Here is a 25,606-nt window from a genome sequence, read left to right as displayed (position 1 = left end):
TACCGACATTACTTGGAGGTAAATCGAAGCATGAAAGAGTATTTCTTCCGGTGGAGCTAAAACAGCTTGCCGCAAATCTTGTATGAAGATCCTGTGGTATATTTCATGGTAATCGCGTCGTTCTGGATATTTTTAATCTTTCTGTAGTTGTTGCCTTGTCTAATGAACTATAATTTCCATTTTAACCACATAAATGTGATAAAATATCAATCGAACACACTGGGAAGCCATAAGTGCGTTCGTGTATGAGTGTGGTCTATTGTGCTGCTGGATAGCCACCGTTATTATTTTTCTCGGTGGGCATCGTATTTACTTTGTCAACGCTGGGTAACTGTTTTTTGGCGATCTGAGATGTTTATGAAGTTAGTGAAAGGTTCTTAGAATCATATTTCATCTTCGGAAGATTATAAATAGGGTGTTGTTTGTCAACAAAATAGGCCTAATGGACTTGTTATGGTTTGCCATTTTGGTCTCTATCTCCTGCATATGTCGATAACATCAGAAATTACACGAGAATGTCCTCAAATATGTGTGTAGAGCACGGTTTTTTGAAGGCAACACATGTGGGAGGACACATGTGTCACAACAGCCACATATAGGTCTAAAAATTGTCAAGTTTGGCAAAAGCATGCACATTCACTGCAGTGCTGTGTTGTTAAAGTCATGAAGCTGACCAGGAAATTTTAGGTTAACTTATCTGATAATTGTGTTATGTTTACAGTCAAAAAGAAGTTAAGAGTTTTAAGATTTATAATCGAGCTGTTAACCCTATTAATTCATGTTTGGAATAAGAAGCAAATTCGTTTTGCCAATTTAATAAAGAAGCAAATTTACATATATGCAGCAATGATTGGAATCATACTTGACCTACATGTATAACCTTAAATACACAAAAGAACGCATGAAAGCCATGTAATGACTAGTAAAAGATGATGACAATTGATAAGAATGTTGATGATTTGCAAATTTATCAGTAACCATAGCTCAAAACTGTAACTACATATCAAGTGTATGATAAATATTAGAAATAGTACACAGATTAAGGTAATCTTATCAGTTTGTTTTTCAAATATATATATAATCTGGTCTTAAAGGGACAATTCTATGAAGCAGTTATAGGAGTTTTCAGAAAAGATGGCGATGACGTCACACCAAGGTACATCCGGGCGCTCAAAGGTACAACTCTTATATCTATACACATAAACATTGTGGGAACACAATCGCTTGCGATGTTTGTTTACATTTTATTGTAATAAATAGTCGGCAATTCGAGAACTATTGCGTTATTTTAATCTCAAAAGGTGTAAATAAAAATATTTTACAATAATATACAAATTTAAACATATGGTATTCATATATTTTACTCTGTTTATACTTCATTTTTGACCGCTACGAGAAAACACGGTCGCCATTACGTATAAACATTGACGGATATATTGCAAACATCAACTTGAAATTACAAATTAAATTCAAAATCCCCCAAAATGTAATTATAAGCAATTACTGTTTTCGAAGTGTTACTTGATAAAACACCTTACGATGTATGATTAGCGCAAAATTAAACATTTGTTTGTAGATTACCCCAAGCCCACGGCAGCCATTACAGTTCAGCTGAAAACCAGAATTTCGTCCATTTTCAGTGTCATAAAATTACGTATTTTGGTTAATTTTTTGTCATCAATTTTGGGATTTACTTTATAACATACAAATGAGTCGGTTTGTAGGCTCTTTTTATCATATTTTTAAACAAAACTTTAAGTATTTAGGATTCTTGAAGCCATGCACAATGTATCCTGGTCGGCATTTACAGTACTACGATCTGTAATTTATATCAATTTAAATGAAGTCTACTTAATACGTATTCAAATCATCTAAAAGTAATATTTCAATTTGAGACTAACACAGCAGTCTATGGGATAAAGCGGCTGAAAATGTCATAATAAAAATGAAATCTGCAGCATTAAAACTGAATGATTTCACCTTTTTATTTTTTGAGATTGGCAGCCTTACATAACATACGTGTACGTGCGACACCTATATTACTATTCGTAATTTTGTTACGATACAAGAGCATCGACACCTATATTACTATTCGTAATTTTGTTACGATACAAGAGCATTTCATTAAAACAACATGTGCATATTAAATAACAAAATATATATATCTTAAACAAGTCCTTATTGAGATAATAGTGTTGGTAATTATTAATATGATTTATTTCCCCAACAATGCTGTGGCCTGCGGTGATCTACTAGCGACGAAGCCATACACGAGCGGGCGGCCGTGGTCTGGCCAGATATGGTCCACATTTCGTTATGTTAGATAGTGTTGTGCACAGCGTTTTCATGTACAACAGAAACATGACACAATACAATCAATTATCTATTCATAACTTTTTCACAACATGGATGTCTACGTGTGAACAAAAAACGGGTAGTGTGATGTGTCGACCCGGCACTGCTTCGCAAGCTGGCTTCAACACTAAATCTGCAGAAATATATTTAGCAACAAACAATTGTAAATATAAAAATATAAATGTCTGTAACCTCTTAAACAATAAGAAACCATTTTAAAATCAGAATTTGCAATTATGAAAGTGAATACTTTTGCCACAGTATCGATTGTGTAGCATGGATGTACGTAACTGTTATTGTTTTTATAAGTCGACATACTGTGTTTGTACCTTTGAGGACCCGGATGTAAACTTTCTGTGACGTCACGCCATCTTTTCTGAAATCTCCTATTTTCACCTACCCATGAAGCAAATATTCCTTATGAAATGCAAAAGACAGAATATTGACAAATTCCACATTATTACTAAGAATCTTGATAATAGCATTGAAATTCCAGATCATATAGCTATACGATGGAAGTAGGTTGGATGTGTACGTTATAACAGAGCCAGACTCCTGTAAGGTTCGCATATTTCGCATATACAACAAAAAGCTACATGTGAGTTGTTAATTGTCTCTTTTGCTAACAAAAAGTACTTTTCACACATCATACATCTAAAAAGGTAAAATACAGTAGTTTTAGACAGACATAACTTTACTCCACTGGGCAGATTCGGGTTCAGCCTACAATGTAGCCCCCCAATATGTAATGGCGGAGAGAAAGCTTCAAATTTTTCGCATCATATGAACTTATCATGGTAGTGATAACAGCTACACCAATTTATATTTAGAAGAGGTTTATTTTCCTGGTAAATTGAAATTTCAATGTAGTTCCTGATTAAAATGTCCCTTTAGATAAATTAATAGAAGATACCGTATGGAAAAGAAGTATGTACATGTTATTATACAACGACCCTGAAAATAAATGGAGGGCATGAGATTTATACCTGCTGCTCCATGGCACATGATAATAAACCATGGCTAAATTTAGGATCTTTTCTTTTCTTCCTTACTGACTTCTTTCTGATGTCTCCTTTGACACCACCACACTTTTAGCCACCTAATAAATAAAATCCTAGTTTATCTACATACACATCAATTATATTTTACTGTGCAAGTTAGACCTTGTTAACTTGTGCAGGACTCGAAGGTTCTGTAAGATTCAAAGTATTTGAAAAAGTCCAAAGCAATTTTTCTCAGACTCTACGAGTATATTGAAAACTTACATTTTACAATTTTTGTTTTGAAATGAACACTCATGTTTTGCCATTATCCCCCCAAACAATAGGAAGACTTGCTTTTGAAATTAATGACAATATTCACAACAACATGACATTGACGTTTGAAATGTATAGTTTAATACGTCAATACAGATAAACAATAATAATAAGATGATGCATGTTGACTTTGCTAAATGTATCTATTGTTTTTAAAGGTAATCTTACAACAGTGAGAGGACCATGGATGTTGACATGTCATCACCAACTCAGAAAGTTGGGGATAAGCCACTTGTTAATGGAGACTGTAAATCCCCAGTGGAGTTGGTTGATTCTGTCATTGACTCCACTAAGTCTGCTGGCACTACTGTTGGCTTTAGACATCATCTACCGCAGATTGCAAACTTAACACGGAGCACCAAGATAGCACAAAGCAAGGCCAGCGCCAAGAGGGAGAGTAATGAATGTGTACCAGATGTTAAGGCAACTTTACATGTCGAGGGAACTGGAAAAGTGGTGCAGTTGGACACAGATTTGAAAACGGAGCTTTGTGTACAGGAAGCTGGAGACGTAAGCCCAGGTATATTAATTGTCACAATTGTTTTCAATAAAAAACTAAAATCTATAAGGCTATTTATCACATAGCTGGCCCATCCAGCCATGTCACGAATATTGTAAGACATGTGTAATAAATCTATTATGATGTCGCATATAGTTTTGATATCATAAATTATAAATGACGCTTTATGATTGTCTCAGCACTCATAAAAATCCTCTATTTAACCTATAGCAAGGACCAAGGATTTATAAGTGAGAAGGATTTGTCACTGTCCTTTTACACCACTAAACATCACGTGAGATGCCTATGAACTGGGAATAAAAAAAAAAACCCATTTTTCTCAACAAATACATGTACTTGTAATATCACGTCCAATGAAACACCAATGTAAAGTTTTAAGGCCTGAAGATTTTGAAGAAATGTCATAAATTTTCATTAAAACTAAATGACATATCATGTAATGATGGCCTGCTTCAGAAAGTAAGACAGCAACCCTCACATCCACAAGCTATATCAAAGTTTGCACCGGCAATATCAAAGAAAAATTGGTTGTCTCCCAAACAGTGCACAAACACAAAAGCGCTCGCGAAGTATTCAGCCAAAACCCAGAGTGACCTATCCTCGTCATCTTACTTTTTGAAGCGGGCTGTCTTTACATGAAATTTTTTTGATGAAAAAAATTTCTTCTTAATCTTCCATTCTTAAAGCAAGGATTGGACATTGTGAAATTTATTATGCTTTGCATTTGTGTTTCATTTGACTCGATAAGACAAATATTTGTTGAAAAAATATGTTTTTATTCCCGGCTCATAAGCGTCTTGTGTGGTGTTTTGTAGTGTTAAGGGACAGTAACAAATCCTTATCACTTGTAACTCTATCACAAAATGAGGCTTATTTAAAGGGACAATTCAGTCTAAGAGAGCATTAAAATTTGTACATATATCGAAAACGAACCAGCTCTAATAAAAATTAGATTAGTTGGTTTTACTGTGATATGCCAGAAAAGCCCACTGTAGTGAAATGTATTTGAAATGGTCAAACTCGCTTACAGTCTGCCATTACACATAGTGGTCGGATGTCTTGTATGCCGAAACCCGGCCCTTGCAAGTGTAGTAAAACAAAAAATTTGTCTAGAACTACTCAAATCTCTCTTTTAGTAGTGTAATTACCTTATATTATTAGATGCATGTTCTTGTCTAAAAATAATTTCATCAACTACTCAGTGGTCATGTATTGCATTTGTTTAACATGATTGACTTTGGCTTAGGTATGGGTACAGCCTACATGTTGTACCTGCTTAATCGTATTGATCAGCGATTTGGAATTTCGACAGTATCAATCAAAATATTTAACAATGTCATGAAAGTTATCAATGTTTCTTGTTTAATATATGAGTATGTCATATTTTGCCTTGTGATTTGGTTATATGACAGAATGAGCCTCATCAATTGTCCCTTTAAAGATGCTCCACCGCTAACAAATGGGATTTTTTCACTATCAAAAACAGGAACAGACGATTGGGTATTTTTCTTCAGTTACAAAAGTTACTTACTTTACATCATTACCACCATTGAAAAGTTTCAGCTTCTAATTTTACTTCAAGTTAAAAATATGAAAAATAATTAATTGCATCAAGAAAAAAATCTGTGACACTATATCACATATGGAATGTAGTGCTGATTGCGTATGCACCAAAGGCGAAATAAATTATTTTGTATCTTTTTTTGTGTTAATTAGGCATATATACACATGATTAAACACCAATCATTGTTTAAATGATGAATATCATGTATGCTCTGTCAGCGGTGGAGCATCTTTAAGTCACATTGAAAATGATTTGGTTTACACGGTACAGTATCTGGTATAAATTAACAGAACATAAGGTATACACAGATGAAAGTTCTGCATTCTTCTTTATTCAGGTACTGGGGATGTAGCCAAAACCGAGGAGTCGACCGACGCGGATAAGATTGAAGATGCAAACAAGGTGAAGTCTCGTAGTGGTAAAAAGGGTAGAAAGTCTTCTACTGGTAAAAGGAAGAGTACAACAGAGCCACAGAAGACGGGGGATAACACAGAATCAAAACCTTCCCCTGAAAAACCAGCAGCAGCAAAGCAGTCTTATAAAAATATCTTCCAGGAAACTGTCATTCTGGGTAAACGAAACAGAAAACCTAAGAAAATTGACTTTGATGATGAAGAAGAGAAAACATCACCAAAGGCAGCTGCTAGTAGTTCACGGAAAAAAACACCAGAGAAAAACGCTGAGGTACCTTCAGATATAGCTTTGAAGTTAGAGAATGAGAAGCCAGCTCAATGGTTAGTTGGTGATGTTCTGTGGGGCAAAGTGCCAGGGCATCCATGGTGGCCATGTATGGTAGCCTACGATCCCTTTCAGGGTCTCTACACTAAATTCAATAGTAAGTAACATCCACAAATTAAATTCATATAAAAAAATTCTGTCTCACCATCAAACAGTGTTGCCAATGTCAGCCTGTTAAATGTCATCCCAATTCATTTGAAAACAAAAGTATTTGAGTCTTTGAGACATTTCTAGTTTCTTTTAAATTTTAGGTGAAACTCTTGGTAGGCATAGTAAAATAGTCTCCATGAAAAGGTTGTCAGTAGATGTTCAATTTTATCCAAAAAGAGCAAATATGTCAATTAAAGGTAAGAAATTGACCTGAAGTTACATAAAAAAAATTCATGTTGTTTTAAGGTGAATTTCTAGTCAAGCTGTTTTCAGGTCAAAATGAATTACAAACATCTTGCCTGTGTTCTGATAATTATAATTAGTTTCTTTTATTTATCTAAGATCTAGATCCCTTGAACATGAGTGTGATCAAAGTGTTAAAAAGAAAAGAAAGTAATGCCGATTGTTTCTTTTTCCAGAGCGTGTTCGTTTGTATCATGTGCAGTACTTCGGGCAGGAAGAAGAGAGAGGATGGCTCTTTTCTTCACGCATTATGGAATTTCAAGGTAGAAAACAATATGAGGACCATAAAGCTGAATTGTTAAAAAATGCGAATAAAAGTGAAAAAGGAAAACTTGAGAAATTATACAAGGTTGGAAACAGTCGTGTGGCAGCATGGAATATAGCAATAAAGGAGGCAGAAGGCGCATTGCCGATGTCGAGGAACGAACGTAAACAACACTTTACATATATCTATGAATCAAAAGACAGTGGTGAAAGTAAAAAAGCAATTGATAATGACGATGCTTCTACTGACATTAAGACAGAGGAAACCGATTCTTTGAAAGATACAAGAAAAAGAAAAAGGAAAGTGGAGAAAGATGAACCAGTAAATACAGCTAAGCGAAAGAGAGTTGAGACAGCAAGTGTGGGTGAACCCTTGATATCACCCAGACAGGCGAGTGTGGACGGATCTTTTGATGTGTTTTTTCAACATCATAAAGACAGTGCAAAAGAAGAGCATCCTGATCTCGACGATACAGCTTTGATGTCGTATCTCAAACAACAGTGGTGTATGATGAGTAAAAAACAGAAAGCTAGATACAGGTCAAAGTTCACATCTGACCAAGGTAGGTTTCTCTTACAGCTCTGAACAGCATGTAAAACTAGGGCTGCCGCGATACGGCAGAAGCGTACCACGATATATTGTGATACACAACAACTGTATTGTGATATATATTGCAATATTTTGACCTTAACATATGTGGTGTTTATTTTGTATATATTCCATAATAAAAACACCCTTTACATTATACAAACATACAGTGCTATGTTATGTAGTTTTACATCGATTTCAACCATGTTGTTGAGTAACAAAAATGTTCAAATGTGAGGTTTTTGTAAAAATTACGAGTCTGTGAAAAAGCTAGACTACAGACGATCGTAACCTAATAATACAATATCTAAACATGATAGTGTCTGCAAATATTTACACTTTTGAACCTAAATAATGAACAATTTACGTACAATTGTCCTGGCAAAATACGCTTACGATCGTGATTAAACTTCAAAGGGCTGATCGGCTTGCAGTGTTGTTTTGACACGTGTAGGAATTCGAAAATGGCGGCGGACGATGAAGCCTGAAATAGCTGGCAAAATCCCTGCAGCCAATGTATTCAGCGGACCTTAAATGTGTTAAGAGAATTATATATTCCAGTATTGTTGATTGATGGAGCGAATCAACTTGATAATATTTCAGAAACTAGCCTAATGTCATATTGTTTATATTCAACGTCATGCAAATGTTTGAATCATTTGAACATTATACACGTTAGTTACAAACGTTTGACCGACATCGGAATCGAATGAAAACGAAAGGGATACCCACATGGCTTCATATTATCGGAAAGGAAAACAAATACAACTTGCTGGTTTTGTTTTAATGACAGGATGTTTTAATTATATCAAATTAATGAAATTATGAACTAGATATATCGTAAAAAACCGGTACAGGTAAACTGTATCGCGGTACAATATTTTTTTGGTGGTGTATTGCAATACCCCAATATACCGGTTAACCGCGGCAGCCCTAATTTAAATTAGTTAATGGTAATGTTGTTTTAAAATGAATATTGTGCAAGAGAAATAGTTACAGAAACAAAATTGATAACACAATGGGTAGGGCTGTAACGAGTATCCGAGTACTCGAGTATTCACGAATTATTGAGAAAGATCGGATACGAATATTCGTTACTCCTGATATTTGTGGATCGCGATCTTTCAAAAGCAAAACAATAATACCTTCTTTAATGCTGTCATAGCTCAAAAATGTGAAGGAATGTACACTAAAGTCTGAATATCATCAATGTTTTTACTTTGAAGTAGACCGGAAGTACACAAGAGCTGCGTGAAGTAAAGCTAGCAACATGTTATTTTCGTACCCGAGCTTCGATGCAATGTTGTGAATTCTTCATAAAATAATAATGATAAAAACATAATTATTGACTTCTAGAGATGTAAAAGATTATTAACGATTTCGTTTTCATTACGGGTCGGAAATATCTAAAAATACGAATATATATTAGGCGACTGAGGACTGTAGATGTGAACCCCATGTCAAAAACGAAAGGTAGGCTAATTATGAGTCAAAATCATAAATCACCTGATTAAAACTATAGGCCTAGAACCAAAGTAAATTGTAACTGCTCTTATAGATTTTAAATAATTTTTTTCTTAATTTCAATGTTTTTCTGTATTTGACCAAGATAAAAGTAACAATGAATTGTTTTGATATGGTAATTTATGCCTTACCATGATAATTTATATACAGTGTACCCACAGGGCCATGTATAGTTTCTATATGAAAAAATAGCCAGAAATACATATAAGAATTTTTTCATATAGAAACTATACATGGCCCTGTGGTGTACCTGTTCACAGATGGTTTGACTTTGATTCATGCCGTTATTGATGTGCAGTAGTATTTTTGAGATGATGTTATTTCAAAATTCAAATGATTTGATTTTTTTACAGTTACAGTGACTGAATCCTGCTGTACTTCACCTGTAACTCTATTGCTTAATGATAAGGAATGTAAAACTACTAAAATTGGTTTTATTATCAATAAAAACAGTTTTACTTCAATTGAATCTTTTGCTTGTATCTAACTGGTGATTCGTGGTCAGATCTGTGAATCGTCAACCCTGAATCGTGGATCAGATCGGATCGCCACATGTTAGACAATCCACAGCCCTAACAATGGGCTTAAACTGTAATGTATAGAGTATAAATCCGTTTGAAAATTACTTTTAGTTGAGAGTATAAATCCCTTTAAAAATTACTTATTGTTGAGAGTATAAATTCATTCTGTGAAAATTACTTTTTGATGTGGAAACATTTTCAACTTATAATAATGGTTTTGTTGGCCTCTCAAGATTTCTTATACATGTACAAGATCATTAAAACATTTGAACTTATTGAACTTTTAACTTCATACACAACTGCAGAGCAAGGTACGAATTAATGATGTTCTTGTTCAGAGTACAATTTTTGGAAGCAATTATTTTCTTGCTTATGTGAACTGCATTAAAATATATTTGTGAAATCAATTTATTTATATTTTCAATTTATTTCAGGATCTCCGGAAACACAGAGAAAGATGGCATCAGGCCGAATCTCTAAACCAACCACCAAATATCTGGAAATGTTAGAAGAAAAAGAGGAAGAAGAGGAGCTTTCTGACTCATCAAATAAAAAATCCACACCAAAAGCAAAGGTGATTAAGTGATAACAATTCCACAATAGCAACTTTTTTGTATTTCTTATCAATGGCAATGCAGATTATTAAAAAAGCCTATTTAAAGCACACAAATTTCATGGACATGGATACAAACTAGAATATTGACAGCAATATTCAGAAAACAAGTAAAAAGACAACTAGTTGTTATTTCCTTTAAATGACACAGCTTTTTCTTGCTTTTGATGTAGACAAATACAAGATCTTTGCGAAGAGCTGCTACACCAGAGTCCACTCTAGATGATACCATTAACAATGTGATCGCAGGATTAACTGCAGTTCAAGAGGTAGGGTTTCTAGGGATCTAATCATATCTTTTTTATCTGTGACTAAAGGTAAAGATCGTGACTGCTCGTATTAGACAAGGATCTGTATGACAGGTATTGTTGATGAATTGGAGAATGCTTATTCTTCGGGAGTATCCAGGCCCAGTTTCATCAACATTCCGTAACTTAAGGAAATTCCTTAGGCCAAAAAGTTAATATGTAAATATGTATGTTTTAGGCACCACTATCTACTCTAGATTTCATCTCCTACTCTTACAATTTCATCACATGCTTTGCAGAGAGAAAATAAAACCTGTTGTATTTCAGTTGTTATTGAATGTTTCAACTTCAATATAACATGTGTATACTACTAATATCAAGATCATGATCACTTTATTCCCTGAAAGTTGCATCCAAATGAACTCTTGAGAAAAAAGCATTAACGAAAAACAGCTCTTTATAGAAATTAAAATGGAAGGTTTATATCTGTGGTATACCTTTCCAAAAAAGTCTCTTTAAAGCATTTTCTATTAGACTTATGCGATATTTGTAACAATTCAGCAAAAAGAAAATGAATCATGGGTGGTTTTGTTTAGAAAACCAGTGATACAGTGCCAGAGGTGAAACAAGAGGAGACCGCAACACCTGTTCCTGTGAAAGTCAGCCGGAGACGGAAGTCAGCAGCATCCTCCGTCGACACAGACAGCAACACAGACACTCAGGTATTTGAGAGATAATAACTGAGATTTGGTCTGAAGTTAATATTATCTTCTACATTTTCTAGAGAGACTCGCAAATTAAGTTTACCTATGACATAGGAATAGGAATATGCCATATTAGATACCTATATGTTTATCTGTGTACCAAAGCATATATTTTGACTGTAAAAGGAACAAGGGTAGTGTGCAGCAAGCTGCAATTAATCTCCAAATATTCTTTTTTCGACAGAGCTGTTCTGTCAAAAATGTTCACACCAAATCTGAATATGTGATCATCGTTTCAGGAGGAAAGCAAACCTGTGATACCAGTGCCCAAAGTGGTGCCTAAAGAACCTGAAGAGGAGTACGAGTTAGAGATATTTAAGTTGTCGTCCCGTGCCCCTGCGGTGAAGGAGACTCTGTGTGAGATCTGCCATAAGGTCGGGGACCTACTTATTTGTGAGGGCCAGTGCCAAGGAAGTTTTCATAAGGAGTGTCTCGGGCTAAGTGTGACCCCATCTGGAGTATTTAAATGTGATGAGTGCACCACAGGTAAATAATGAAATGATTTCTTTCATAGCTCACACTTTACTTTTGAGAATTCCATCTTTGCATATTACAGAGTTGGCTCCCTTGCGTATAGGTAACGAAACACATGACGTAAGTCAGATAACTCAGCAATTTGCAAATTCTGAATTTTGATAAAGCTTGTTTATTCAGATACTTTTTCATTCCATATTGACAAAGAAGCCGTGGCTTTTACTTTTGAAAACTGTTTTAAAATTTGTCATAGGAAGTCAGATTGGCTATTCGCTGACTATTCCATCCTATATTGGAAATGATTTCAATTAATCTGTTATACAGAAATTACTTTTCATTCTCTTCATCGAATTTGTGTGCCAATGAAGCATTCTTGTGTATCTAGTATTAAATTATTCTTTTGGATCCATTTCAGGAAACCATACGTGCTTCTGTTGCAAGAAAGCAGATAAAGAGACAAAAATTTGTACTGTGCCTGCATGTGGAAAATTTTACCATGAAGAGTGTGTAAATAAGTGTTTGAATGTACGGACAGAAAGTAAAGGACTTGTGTGTCCACTACATTGTTGTGCTACATGTACTATAGATAATCCATCGAGTGCCAAGAATAGTAACCGAGGTAAGTTCATCAATCTATTGATAACAGGTTTCTGTTGTGTTGTCAAATAATTGAAAAGAAAGAACCACGAGGGGAAAAAACCACATTTGGATCCCTGCAAAATCATGTGGTGGCAGGTGCCAAAATTATTCTTGGTATCCATTGTGAAATCCAGATAGATAAAAGGAATAATATTACAGAAAATGTTAAAGGCCCACTACCTTTCCGCATTAAAACATAAAGGTTTCGTTAAAACATTTATAACATCAGAAAATATATATCGATGGCATAAGATGAGGTAACAACACCAAAAATATGCATGGTTTCTCCCGTAATATATGAAAACAGAGGAGAGCCATTTCGCTATTTTGCCGTCTGGCGCAGCGATAGTCAACTACCGCGCAGTATTTAGGACGACGGCGGGAAACATAAAACGACCCGCGTTATGAAAATTAACATTTTATTTATTTTAATAAAATTGTTCAGAAGGTGATGATACGTGTAGTATTAACGGTAAGTTAATAATTTTTGTGACTCTTCAAAATTATCGGTCTCGTTTTACATTCCCATTTTAATAATTATAAGCCGTTTCGGAAAGGTAGTGGGCCTTTAATGTTATATACTTTTTATTATATTATTTGTAGACATAGTCACTTGGATTAAGACAGATGATTTATATATTCTGATATTAATAATGAACTTTATCTGAAGGTTATCAATTTTAATATATTTATCTCAAAATTGTTAATACGATGGACATCTACAAAGTAAATACTTGCATAGTGTGTATCAAAATATTGACTTTTGATATAAAGCCTTGTAGCACAATATCATATTGTTGGACAACTCAGTAAGCAGAGTATGAAAAGAAGCCTAGTCAGCAGACCTAGTTATTCCAGACATGAAGAAGTCAAACAAAACAATACAGTTATCAATTAAATCTGAAATCATTCAGCAGGTTCACAACTGGAAAGCCATAAATCTTATAACTGAAATCTTTAAATCACTATTAGATGTATGTTAAAATTCTTTTTCTTCCATCCAGGTAAACTGTTACGGTGTATACAGTGTCCGACAGCATACCATGTAGGAGAGTTTTGTATAGCAGCAGGTAGCGAGATCTTACCAGGGTACAACATTTTATGTAGTAAACACTTCCAGCCTCTACCGTCCCAGCGACACCACAGTCATGTAAACCTCAGCTGGTGCTTCATCTGTAACAGAGGTACTAGCTCCTACTGTACTTCACAAATGTTGTTTTGGTATCTTGAAACCGACATATATATGTATTCTATCAAGTAAGTGCTTAGGGAGTGAAAATTTGTGGGGGCACATTTTTGGATCAAATTTAGACCTTTCACAATGTTAATATTATATATAGTAAACTACAAATCAATATACAAATGAAATTGAATAATAAAACTATGCTATTCATATTTGCAATCTACTTTTAATGAATATCTGGCCCCGATTTCTCGAAACTTAAGTGCAGACTTAAGTCAAAACTTAAGTTTTTCTCCTTATGTAACTTATATGAAAATTTATGACTTAAGTCAGTTTTTGACTTAAGTTTGTTTCGAGAAATCGGGGCCAGAACTAAGTGTTAAATAGAAAGCACACATAAATGGACAGGGATGCTTACAAGGCCAAATATGGAAGGTCCAAGATAAATACTACAGGACTAAGATATTTTTTTCGTATACATCAATGACGTTTTATTTTGTCACTATCTCCATGGAAGGAATGCCTGTAAAGCTTTGATAAAAAACTTTTTAAAGATTTCTTGAGCTTCATTTGTTCTTTTGTTGGTATACCAGTTAAAGATTCCTTGTGCTGCATTTGTTCTTTTGTTGGTATACCAGTTATTGTTTAAAGATTCCTTGAGCTTCATTTGTTCTTTTGTCGGTATACCAGTTAAAGATTCTTTGTGCTGCATTTGTTCTTTTGTCGGTATACTAGTTAAAGATTTCTTGAGCTTCATTTGTTCGTTTGTCAGTATATTAACTAGCCTAAAATATAGATATTTCTTAAAATTCTCTTTGCTATTGGATGTTAGATTTACATTGTAGCATTTTTGAGCATCTTCTGCTACCATTTAAGCAGTGATGTTATGGGTATCTGTTCCACAGGAGGATCACTGCTGTGCTGTGAGAGCTGTCCGGCTGCTTTCCATGCTGAGTGCCTCAAGATGGACCACACCCCTGAGGGCAGTTGGTACTGTCATGATTGTGCTCGCGGCAAAAGACCACTGTATGGTGATATCATCTGGGTGAAACTTGGCAACTATAGGTACATGCTGGAAACTGTTAAACTACATCTACAAAAGAGTGCATTTCTCTGTTTAAAAATAGTTGAAAAATATTTTCCATAATCACATTAAAAAAAAAAAAAAAACCCAAAAGATATCTAATTACGAATGGTAGATACGCAAAAAAATATGTACTGTAAAACATGTATATAATGAACACACATGAAACAGATTCATGGTTATATTGTATTTTTCATTTCCTGTTGAAGTTTCTCCTTGATGTTTGTAATATACATGTAACATACAATGCGTGTAAAGAAATATTTCTGTTGCTTATAAAATATTTTTGTTATAACCTACTGTTGAAGAGTTACTTATACCTACACTTTTTTTTGGCAAACTAATATTTTGGAAAAAAATTTTTGTAAATCTGAAAAATGCATTTTGCATAATAAACAATGTAAAACTTGTGTTATAATTCTGTATCCTTTTTATGATAAGGTGATTAGAAAAAAACCTGCAATTTATCTGCTGCTTGTCCTGATTTGTAGTCTGTCTGTTCTACTCTAGATGGTGGCCAGGTGAGATTTGTTGTCCTCATAATGTGCCTTTAAATATCCAAGAGAAAAGTCACCAGGTGGGTGAGTTTCCTGTCCGATTCTTTGGTTCTCATGACTACTTTTGGATACACATGGGCAGGTAAGATTATATAAACAGCTTGTGAGGCAAAGTTATTTATTTTCCTGTGTACCTAAACTTTCAAAAGGATTCTTAGTATTCCATTATTCCTTTCCAAAATGAAACTCAAAAACGTACCTGCGCACTATACGCGCAAAAAATACGGTAGCTAGCCTAAAATATAGATATTTCTTAAAATTCTCTTTGCTATTGGATGTTAGATTTACATTGTAGCATTTTTAACCATTTAAGCAGTGATGTTATGGGTATCTTCCAGAGGAGGATCCTGCTGTGCTGTGAAGCTGAACAGAACTTGTATAAATTTTGCCTCAAGATGGACCCACCCCTGAGGGCAGTTGGTACTGTCATGATTTGTGCTCGCGGCAAAAGACCACTGTATGGTGATATCATCTGGGTGAAACTTGGCAACTAAATACATATAAAACTGTAAATGTTCATCTACAAAAGAGTTCTGCATTTCTCTGTTTAAAAATAGTTGACCAAATTTTTCCATAATCACATTAAAAAAAAAACAAAAAAACCAAAAGATTTTGGCTCTGATTACCCCCGGGGGTAGATACGCAAAAATAGTACTGTAAAAACATGTATATAATGAACACACATGAAACAGATTCATGTTATATTGTATTTTTCATTTCTGTTGAAGTTTCTCCTTGATGTTGGTAATATACATGTAACATACTTGCGTGTAAGGAAATATTTCTGTGCTTATAAAATTTTGGTTCTAACCTACTGTTGAAGAGGGGCTACACTTTTTTTGGCTGTGTAAATCTGCCAAAGATTGTGTCACAGAATTGATTAGAAAAAACCTAGAATTCCTATAATCTGTTCTGTTACTCTAGATGGTGGCCTAATTTGTTGTCCTCATAATGTGCCTTTAAATATCCAAGAAAAAAGTCTGGGCAAATTCCTGTCCGATTCAGGTTCCCATGACTACTTTTGGATACACATGGGCAAAGATTATATTAACAGCTTGTGAGGCAAAATATTTATTTTCCTGTGTGAAACTTTCAAACAGGATTCTTAGAATTCCATTTATTTTTCTGTGTTGCCAAAGATTTCACAGAATTCCTAGACATTAACTAATCTTAACCTTGCTAAGGGACTTTGTAGTATCAAGACAATAAGATAAAAATGAACTCATGAAAAGACCCCCTAATTGGTAAATTGGACCCACTGAGTAAGATATACTATTAGCTTTATTGTCTGCATTTACCTGATGTAATTAGTACACCTCTGTTTTCATGGATGTCTTGCCATTCTCCTACAGGGTATTTTCATCATTCCAAGAGAAGGAACGAACAAGGGAAGTAAAGAGTCGAGCCTTGGATAGCACCTGGCAAAACAGGGTGTTCTATAAAGGTAAGCTGACTCCAAGATGACAGAAAAACACAGAAATGACAGAAAAGATGAAATAGAAATTAATAATGTAGCTAAATAAGATTAAAAGATTGGTCTCTTCCAATGTTACCTCCTAGTCCCATTCAGTCACATGGTAATTTTATCCTTACTTTGTGCTTCCTCTTCTTGTATTTTCCTAATCTTTGGTAATCTTTGTTTGTTCTCATTGCAGGTGTAAAAGAATCCAATTGAAGCATTATCAAAGTTTGTGGAACTAAGCCAGGAAGAACAAAAGATAAGATAGAAACGCAAAACGTCGGACTAGAAAACCAGCCCCCATATAGATATCATTAAAGTAGGGCAACGAAAACAAGACAGTTTTTTAAACTTGTGAACATATTGAATCAACATTATTAGACTGCCTATCGATAAATGATTTTGTGTGTATGGCTGGGAGTTATATATTTTTAAGTTGTAAGGATATAAAGAGCTTTCTTGGAAATGCACTCTTATTATTAAAGAGACAATTCAATCTAGGCTAATTCTAATACATAATCAAAAAGCTAATAATATGGCATCATATGTATTGTTCTATTTTTCTTACGGAACAAGAAATACATAATATATTGACCAAAATACCAACACTTCATTGTTTTGTATTGTAATTGATATCGTTGTAATGTACAAAATTTTGATCAATTACCATTAAGCCAGGTACAATAGTGTACCTTAACTTCCATCCAAATCCCAAGCCAAAGTCACGCAGCATATAAACAAAATGAACTACATAACCACTGTAGGAGGAATTAAAATTGAATTTTTAGGGCAAGAATAATTCACCCTAATACAGGTATCCACAAACCTACTGGCAGATCTAATTTTAGCAGTTTCTAGACAAAAGTTTGCATTACTCTAAGAGGCAAGGGCCAGGGATTGTGCATACAAGATGGTTCGATCTGCCACCAATGTGGTAATGGCGGACAGCGAGGCAACGGCATTTGAACACAGATTCTCACACGCATTTATTCAAGCAAACCATGGGCTTTTCCGAACATTTCCACAGTAAAAACCAACTGAATCTAATTTTTTCCCCATTAGATCTGGAATTTTTCCGATTTATGTACAAATTTTTAAAGTTCTACTTATACTGAATTGTCCGCTTTTAAAAAAAATATATCAGCAATGACATTGTTTTAATAATACAGATAGAAAGAAGCCAGATAGCATGTATTATTTTAAGAAGTGAAATACTATTGCTCAGTATTATCACAAAAATGCTTTGTACAATTGTGAAAATCAGCTTCTGACTTTTGTATCCAAGGTGGTTTATTACATAGAGGTTTGTGTTCAGCCAATCGATATCAACTTGTAAAAACAGAAAGCATTCGAAGGACTGTCGCCCACAAAATGACAATATCATTTTTCACTGAACAAACTTTACTGAGGGACCAAGAACCATTCCTGGTTTGTTGAATTGTCACTTGGATAGTTAACTTTAAATCACTAAACTTCTCCTTAAAAGATCAGAAAACTGATCTAAACACGGGGGAACTATTTTTGTAGGATGCATCCTGTAATGGACAGTCATATTCATATAAAGATGTCCAGGATGGAGTGATGCAGACCCTCTTGTCAAGTTGTTAAGAGTGTGATTGTTGATTTTTATTTCTAAAAGATAAATGTAATGCCTGTACTTCATTCAACTGCACTAATTGCATTAATTATAACCATTGGCGTTGTGTACAGATTCACCCAAAAAAAAAAAAAAAAAAAAAAAAAAAAAAAAAAATAAAAAAAAAAAAAAAAATAAAAAAAACAATGGCAGATATTGTCCGAGATTCCACTTTGTGATGGCGGGGGGGGTGGGTGTGGCGACCAGACCAGGATAATCCCTGGTAGCAGTTGAAACAGATTGCATTAACCGTATGTTGATGCTATGAGAATGTCATACTGTCAGTTCTGTCCAGGGCTGAAAAATAAGTGTCGTTGAACCAACGTTTCCAGAAACGCTACTAGTCCCTACTCCCAGAACCAATTAAGACAGCAGTGGGTCATGAGGGGCCTGTGGGGGATAGAAAACACTAGTAGATATTAAAAAGTTACTAGTGCATGTCCGATCAGTAATATATCTTTGTCAAGAGACATTCCTGTGTGAAGCTGGCCACTATTTGTAGCAATAATAAAAACATAATATAGATATTCTAGAGAAAGAAAATCACTGTCTATTTCCATGTACAGATTTTGTAGCTAAGAACAAGACAATAACTTGAGTAAATCAAAACAAAATATGTAGACATGATGACATAGATAATGACTTTGAGACAGGGATTGTTCTATAACTTCTTTGACTTTTTCACGTCCTGTATGTCGATAATTAGGACTATTCAACAATCAAAGTCCTTAACCAAGTCCAATATGTAATTTTCAGGGGTAAAATATATTTGATTGCACAAGCGTGAGAGATATTTTATATTTTCTTGTGTAGATTTTTTAACAGCAAATGACATGGTTCAAAGCCTCTTTCAATTTACATAATTAATTTAAACAATAACGCACCTTTTGGTATTATAGCAATGACAATCTCTTGAGTGCACATGTTTCTTCATATTTAAATGCTGAAGTACAATTGACATAGAGTGTTATCCATATTGTTAAATACACAGTGAAGGATTTTTGTCAGTTCTCAGTATTTCTATATTACAGAATTATCTGCCCCTTGTGGATAGGTTTAAGGATTGTGGGTGGTCAGGTATTTTGTGAGCATTACATTCATACTATTATCAGAGAAAATCGTACGTGAATTTCCTCTCACGGATAATATGAAGTAACAAATCAATTACCATTCCCTCAAAGGGAGATAACTGATGTTTATGGATGAATGGTGGTGATTTAAAATCACTCAGTTGTGTGTTACAGGGACAGTTGGTTAACGATTATGTGGGGGATCGTATAGGACGTAACATGGATGTCCAAGAGAGTGTAATCAATTCAGGCTCATGAGGATACATCTTTGTTAATGTCATACATGTTAAATAAACATCTAGATAATAACAGGTAAGTGGAGTGAAATCATTTCTCTTATGGAGGAGAGGATTTGTCAGCTTTCCCCAAAACTTACCTCAACTTGGTTACCAAACTGCTGCATATAGGGCACACAAATTATATGGCCTATTTAAAAGTTTCCATTGAAATTGAAATCAGTGGAGTCCAAATTTTGCTTAAACAAATTTATGTTCAGACAACACTCAGCCTAATTACTGAACTTGGGTCATGCATGCCCCAGCTTCGCACACAAATTTAGAAAATGCGTAAATTTTAGTTTTTTTTTTTTTGATGAATGGGCAGCCATTTTTTTTAAACCTGAATACTCACACCCAATACTGCACAAGTGTTGTTAGAATTGATAGATGCTGTTCCCAATGGGCAACCTGTCTCGGTTATCATGAATCACTGCATGTAATCCGAATCTGCGAGAACACAATTGTGGAACCCGTCAATGGTGAATGTGCGTGTTGGTTCTCTTTTCAACTGAACGACAAATCATCTGGATATTTTATCACACACTCCTATAGATTGAGTCCTTTGTAGGATGTAGTCAGTGTCCGTAACTTTTCTGTATATGTTTGGGTTCTTTTTGTATACAAAACATTCTTTGGGGTCCTTCCTAGTAACAAAACAATTTCTTTAAAAAACGATAGTATGGTCTTCTATTAAAATAAAAACCAAATTCTTAAAAGACCATGGGGTCATTCAAGTAACCAAAGAATTTCTTGAAAACTATCCGATTCATGATTAGTCTACCAATTATTTCTTAAATAACTATTTTCTTTTCCTATCTTTTTATTAACATTTCTTTTAACTTTGTGTGGATACAAGAAACAAACAAACAAAAGCACTACAAGAATGACAAATATGGTTTCAGATGGAAAATCATCTTATGGATTTCCAGGTTTCGTGGGAGCTAACCTATTAACTATTAACATTGCGATGATGTCCAGTGGTAAATGTTAAGCACTGTCTTGTTGTTGTGTAAGGCACCTTAATTGCAGTGGATTCCTTGGTGTTCTATCCTAAGGTAATGGTGTTTAATATAAGATTTTAATAACAACAATTTATACTGACCGTTGTTGCTGCATAGATTAAGGTAAAAAGTAAACTTCACATGATAATAACATTTTACTGACCGTGGCTGCATAGTTTAAGGTAAATTAACTTCACAATTATAAACACATTTTATTGACAGACGGCATATAGCTTAAGGTTAAAGTTACTGTCACTAAGATTAAAAACTTTTTATTGACCGAGGCAGCCATAGTACATGTTAAAGTAAAACTTCACATGATTAAAAAATATTATATTGACAGTCGGCAGCATAGTTTAAGGTAAAGTGTTAAGCTTCAAAAGTTAATAAACATTTTTATTTGACCGTAGGATTGCAGCATATGGTTAAGGTAAAAGTAAACTTCACAAGTTTAAAACATTTTATTTGACCCGTGGCAGCCATAGTTAAGGTAAAGTAACTTCACAAGTTTAAAGGACATTTTATTCGACCGTCGGGCAGCATAGTTAAGGTAAAGTAACTTCACAAGTTTAAAAACACATTTTACTGACCAGTGGCAGGGCATAGTATAAGGTAAAGTAACTTCACAAGTTTTAAACTAACATTTTTAATGACCATGACAGCATGAATATGACTTGGTTTTAAAGTGATTAAATTATGATATTTCATACATCATAAATATGGGAATTAATGGTAAACATAATTTACACTTGGTTTCTAGATTTTTCAGCAATGATAGAAAAAGACCATGAGCCAGTATCTTTTTGGGTATTTGGTTTTTGAACACTTTGATTATAATGTTGGTTAGGGTCCACTTAAGCTGGATTAATCCATCTTTCATATGAAGCTTGAGAATGCTGGAATATGTTTCTTTTCCTAGAAGTCTTTATGATGAATTTCATGAATGATTTTGTGTTGAATTTTTGTTGAATTTATCTATACTTATCTCTTGGTTGTTATTGTAGACGGCAGCTGCTGTGGCTAATGAGAAAAGAAAGGAGACGTCTGATCCCAAGAAGAAGAAAAGGAAACCCAAGAAGATAAAGATGGATATCAAGAAAGAACATGAGGATGAATGTTTTTCCGGTGTGGTGAAGGGGGTGAAGTTGTCATGTGTGACAAACCAAATTGTCCAAAGTCTATCATCTGCAATGTTCTCAAACTCAAACAAAACCTCCACATGGTCAGTTTTCTTGTACTTCCTTGCAGTGGTTTTCCAAACTTTCAAGAAAACAATTTTTTTTACCTCATTTTGGGAAAGAAAATATAGAGGTAGATTGGGATTTTGGGGGAATTTAGCTAAAATTTGAAAAAGATAAAAAAAAATGTAATTTTTAATAAATAAGAATCCCTAGGAATCTTCTAATTTTAGTGAATCTAATCAAGGTTCACTGGTAGTGTGTTGGGATGATTGTCTCTAAAACTTGATATCAGTCAATCAAGGGGCACATTAGAAACTATTTGATTTAAAGCTTGTCACTTTCAATACTATCAATATTCAAAAAGTTCTACATTTGTTTGTTATATGCTAGTATTTGGTATCATATAAAAGTGGTATTAAAAGGCAACTATAATATATATATATATATAATTACATGAAAAGAGTTACAGTTGTACAAACACAGTAAATGCATTCTAATTCTAGCAATACTTTCAGGAAAAACGTAGGTCTGATTCCCAGTACTAGTCATAGGAATCAAATATGTTGAAATATTGTAGCAACTTGTTTCTCAATATAAAAAGGTCAGTATACCTAATATTGCATCTAGCAGGTGTGAGTGAAGAGTTAACAAGATTTGTGACCTTGACATTGAATATTTAAGATGCCTAGAGAACTGATATACATGAACGTTGATTATAGAATATTTAAGATGGCTGAAATTAGTGATTACTTGTCTATTGTAGGAATATGTAAGATGGCAGAACTTGACTGATTTACTTGTCTTTTGTAGGGATTTGGTACTGTCCGTGGCATCACTGTGATACGTGCGGTAAAGTAGCAGTCAAGATGTGCCAGGAATGTCCCAACTCGTTTTGTCAGAACCATACCGAGGACAACCTGGTGGAATTAAATGGACTACTGTTATGTTTGGACCACGATGATACAGAGGTCAACTCGTCAAGCTGTGCTTCCTCCATAGTTTCAGACAGCCAATCAGACACTGGCGAGGCTAACGAAACACTTACAGAGACCACTGCTGAGAACAGTAATCATTCTACAGCAAGCAGTCGCGAGAAATGGAAAAGGTGAAACCTCAAAACCATTAGAGGCGAAGAAAGCTGTGAAAACAATGTCAAAAAATCTTCCTGCTGTAAACATTCCTCATAAAGCTATCACCAACCTTGACAGAAAACGCAGCTTAAACAAAAAAGACAGTCGCCGAAAACGACACAGTTAGGAGGTAATGAGACCATGAGAAGTGGGAGGAAAGAAAGGACGTAAGGCTGATTGTGTGGAGGGACGGAAAGTCAACGGGGTGAAGATTGACCCTCTGGCTGTAGCTCCTATGTTTGATGATAGTGATGACGACGGTTTCTCCAATCTTGTTATAGACATACCACAGATCAATTAAGTACACAGGAATCACTTCATCATTGTTTAAAAGGATTGTACAATTTTAACCTAAATTTGAATTACTACGTATCAAATGTTTATTTTAGAAAATAGTTTCTTTTTTCGTTTATTTGTTATTGTAAACATTATCTGGGTTTTGTGATTCTATGCTATATTTTAATTTTTTTTTTTTGAAAAACCAAATTTGAACTGACATATATTATTGAAGCTATGCAATCTTTTCTTTCACAATTTTATATCCAAAAAATAACTTCTGTTGATTTGACAAATATATATTCTTTTTAAAAGAAAGCTAAGAATCATGGCCTACACTTAAGGATTTCCTATAAAAGGTTTGGTGAAAAGAGGGGGAAAAGCATGAAATTGGGGAAAAAATTAACGGACTTTAGCCCATGCACGTTTTATATTTTTTATCCAGTAAATTTTTTTTTACTTTTCTCATAGTTCTGTTTTAATTTTCCTTCTATCTATTCTTTAACATAGCTAGTCACACAGTATTAATCTATGGGGCTCATGTATACAGGAAAAAAGTAAAATATATAAAGTGGCATGATATTACACCAATGCTGAATTTAAGTCTTGTATGATTATTTTAATATGTAAATACGATTGATGTATATATGTACAAATTATTTGTGTAAGGAAACTGATGTTAACATCATTGTGGTTAGATATTGTCTTGTGATGAAATTTTAATGTGAAGCTTTGGAAATTTAGCCACAATAAGTACATGTATTAAAGTGTCAAACACTAATGGGGATAATTAAATTTTGTTTCATGCAAGTTCATACTGAAGTACATGTATGAAGTAAACTTTTCATACTTTGTGATAGACCAACAGTAGAAATATTTTCATGGTTAATTACAAATAAAAACTTTATATGAAAGCATGTTGAAGTGCAAAGGGGACAAAATCATGTGAATAAATAACCTAATCCGTTTTTCCTTTGAATGATCTGTATACAAAAGTAGTTGTAGATTTGTTTGTGAATCAATCAATATAGAACCATTCAGGGAGATTTCAGCTGGCCCACTTTGTCTGTTACAGTCTGGTTGAAATTGAGCAGGTGCCCTTTTATCATAGAGCAGCTAGAGGGAGATGCACCAAGATGTGGATCTGGTCGGTCAATGTACATATAACCTGTGGTACATTTATCTGTCATTTTGTATCGTTGGAACAGAAAATAACCGGTAGAGAATATGTTTTACAAAGAACGTCTCTTCATAAGCGTTCAATGAAAATTATAATACACTGGTACATGTATCCTTGAAATGGTGGAAACTTTCATCCTAGCACTACAGATGTAGCTTAAGTGATCCCATCAAATTCTCTCCATATGAATATCCATATTCTATAATTGGTGTGTTTTCAAAAATAAATGAGATAGTTTATCTTATTGGCTCCGAGAAAGATTTATAAATTGTTTAAAAAAGAATAAAAATGAAATAGAATTGTTTATCCAACACTTGAAATATGGTTGGTGCTATGAAGTTTGTTCTTCAACATTTAAATATAAACAAAAATTATGGACCAGATTATTATAAGGATATTTTTGGAAAATGAAAGTAACTATTCATGCAATGTTTACTAGTAATCATATTTCCTGGGGTATTTTGGGTATTGAATACTGACTGTGTCAACAAGAGTATTTGTACTATTTCATCAATGTTGTAAATTATACTTCTACCATGTAACCAACTTCATTAAGATGTACTATATACCATATTTTGATAATAGAGATAATTTCAGTCAGAATCAACATGACATGTACACAATGGAAAATTTGTAAATGTAAATTTTTATCATGTGCATAGACTTTTATCACCTCGTGTAATTCTGTGCATGCATATTTCTGCATCATAATAAAAAGTATGTTTTCATCAGTGACTTCATTCTTCATTAAAACACATTAAGCTCATCATATTGTGGTAATCAAATTGTTGGAACTTTATAGCAATTGTTATTCAAGTGCTTGCACAGAATAAATCGCTGGCTGCCCTTCAAATAATTCTGCAGTTGTAGAAAGCTTGTATCTGTGTTCTGATGTTCAGCCAAGAAAGCTTAGTATAATGTCTGGGCACTGAGTTTGTATCAGGATACTAATTTTCAGCCAAGAAAGTTTTGTATCTTTGTACTAATGTTCAGCCAAGATAGCTTGTAACTGGGTACTGATGCTCGGTTAAGAAAGCTTGTATCTGGGC

At 34.2% G+C, this 25,606-nt stretch overlaps 1 pseudogene; it reads left to right on the top strand.

Moving 5' to 3' along the window:
• On the top strand, positions 1-25,285 carry LOC138311484 (histone-lysine N-methyltransferase NSD2-like; annotated as a pseudogene).
• Positions 25,286-25,606: the final 321 nt, after the last annotated feature.

This window comes from Argopecten irradians, unplaced genomic scaffold (genome assembly GCF_041381155.1).
Source record: "Argopecten irradians isolate NY unplaced genomic scaffold, Ai_NY scaffold_0031, whole genome shotgun sequence".
In the NCBI taxonomy this organism is placed as follows: domain Eukaryota; kingdom Metazoa; phylum Mollusca; class Bivalvia; order Pectinida; family Pectinidae; genus Argopecten; species Argopecten irradians.
This window is presented reverse-complemented; position numbering and strand designations above follow the sequence as displayed.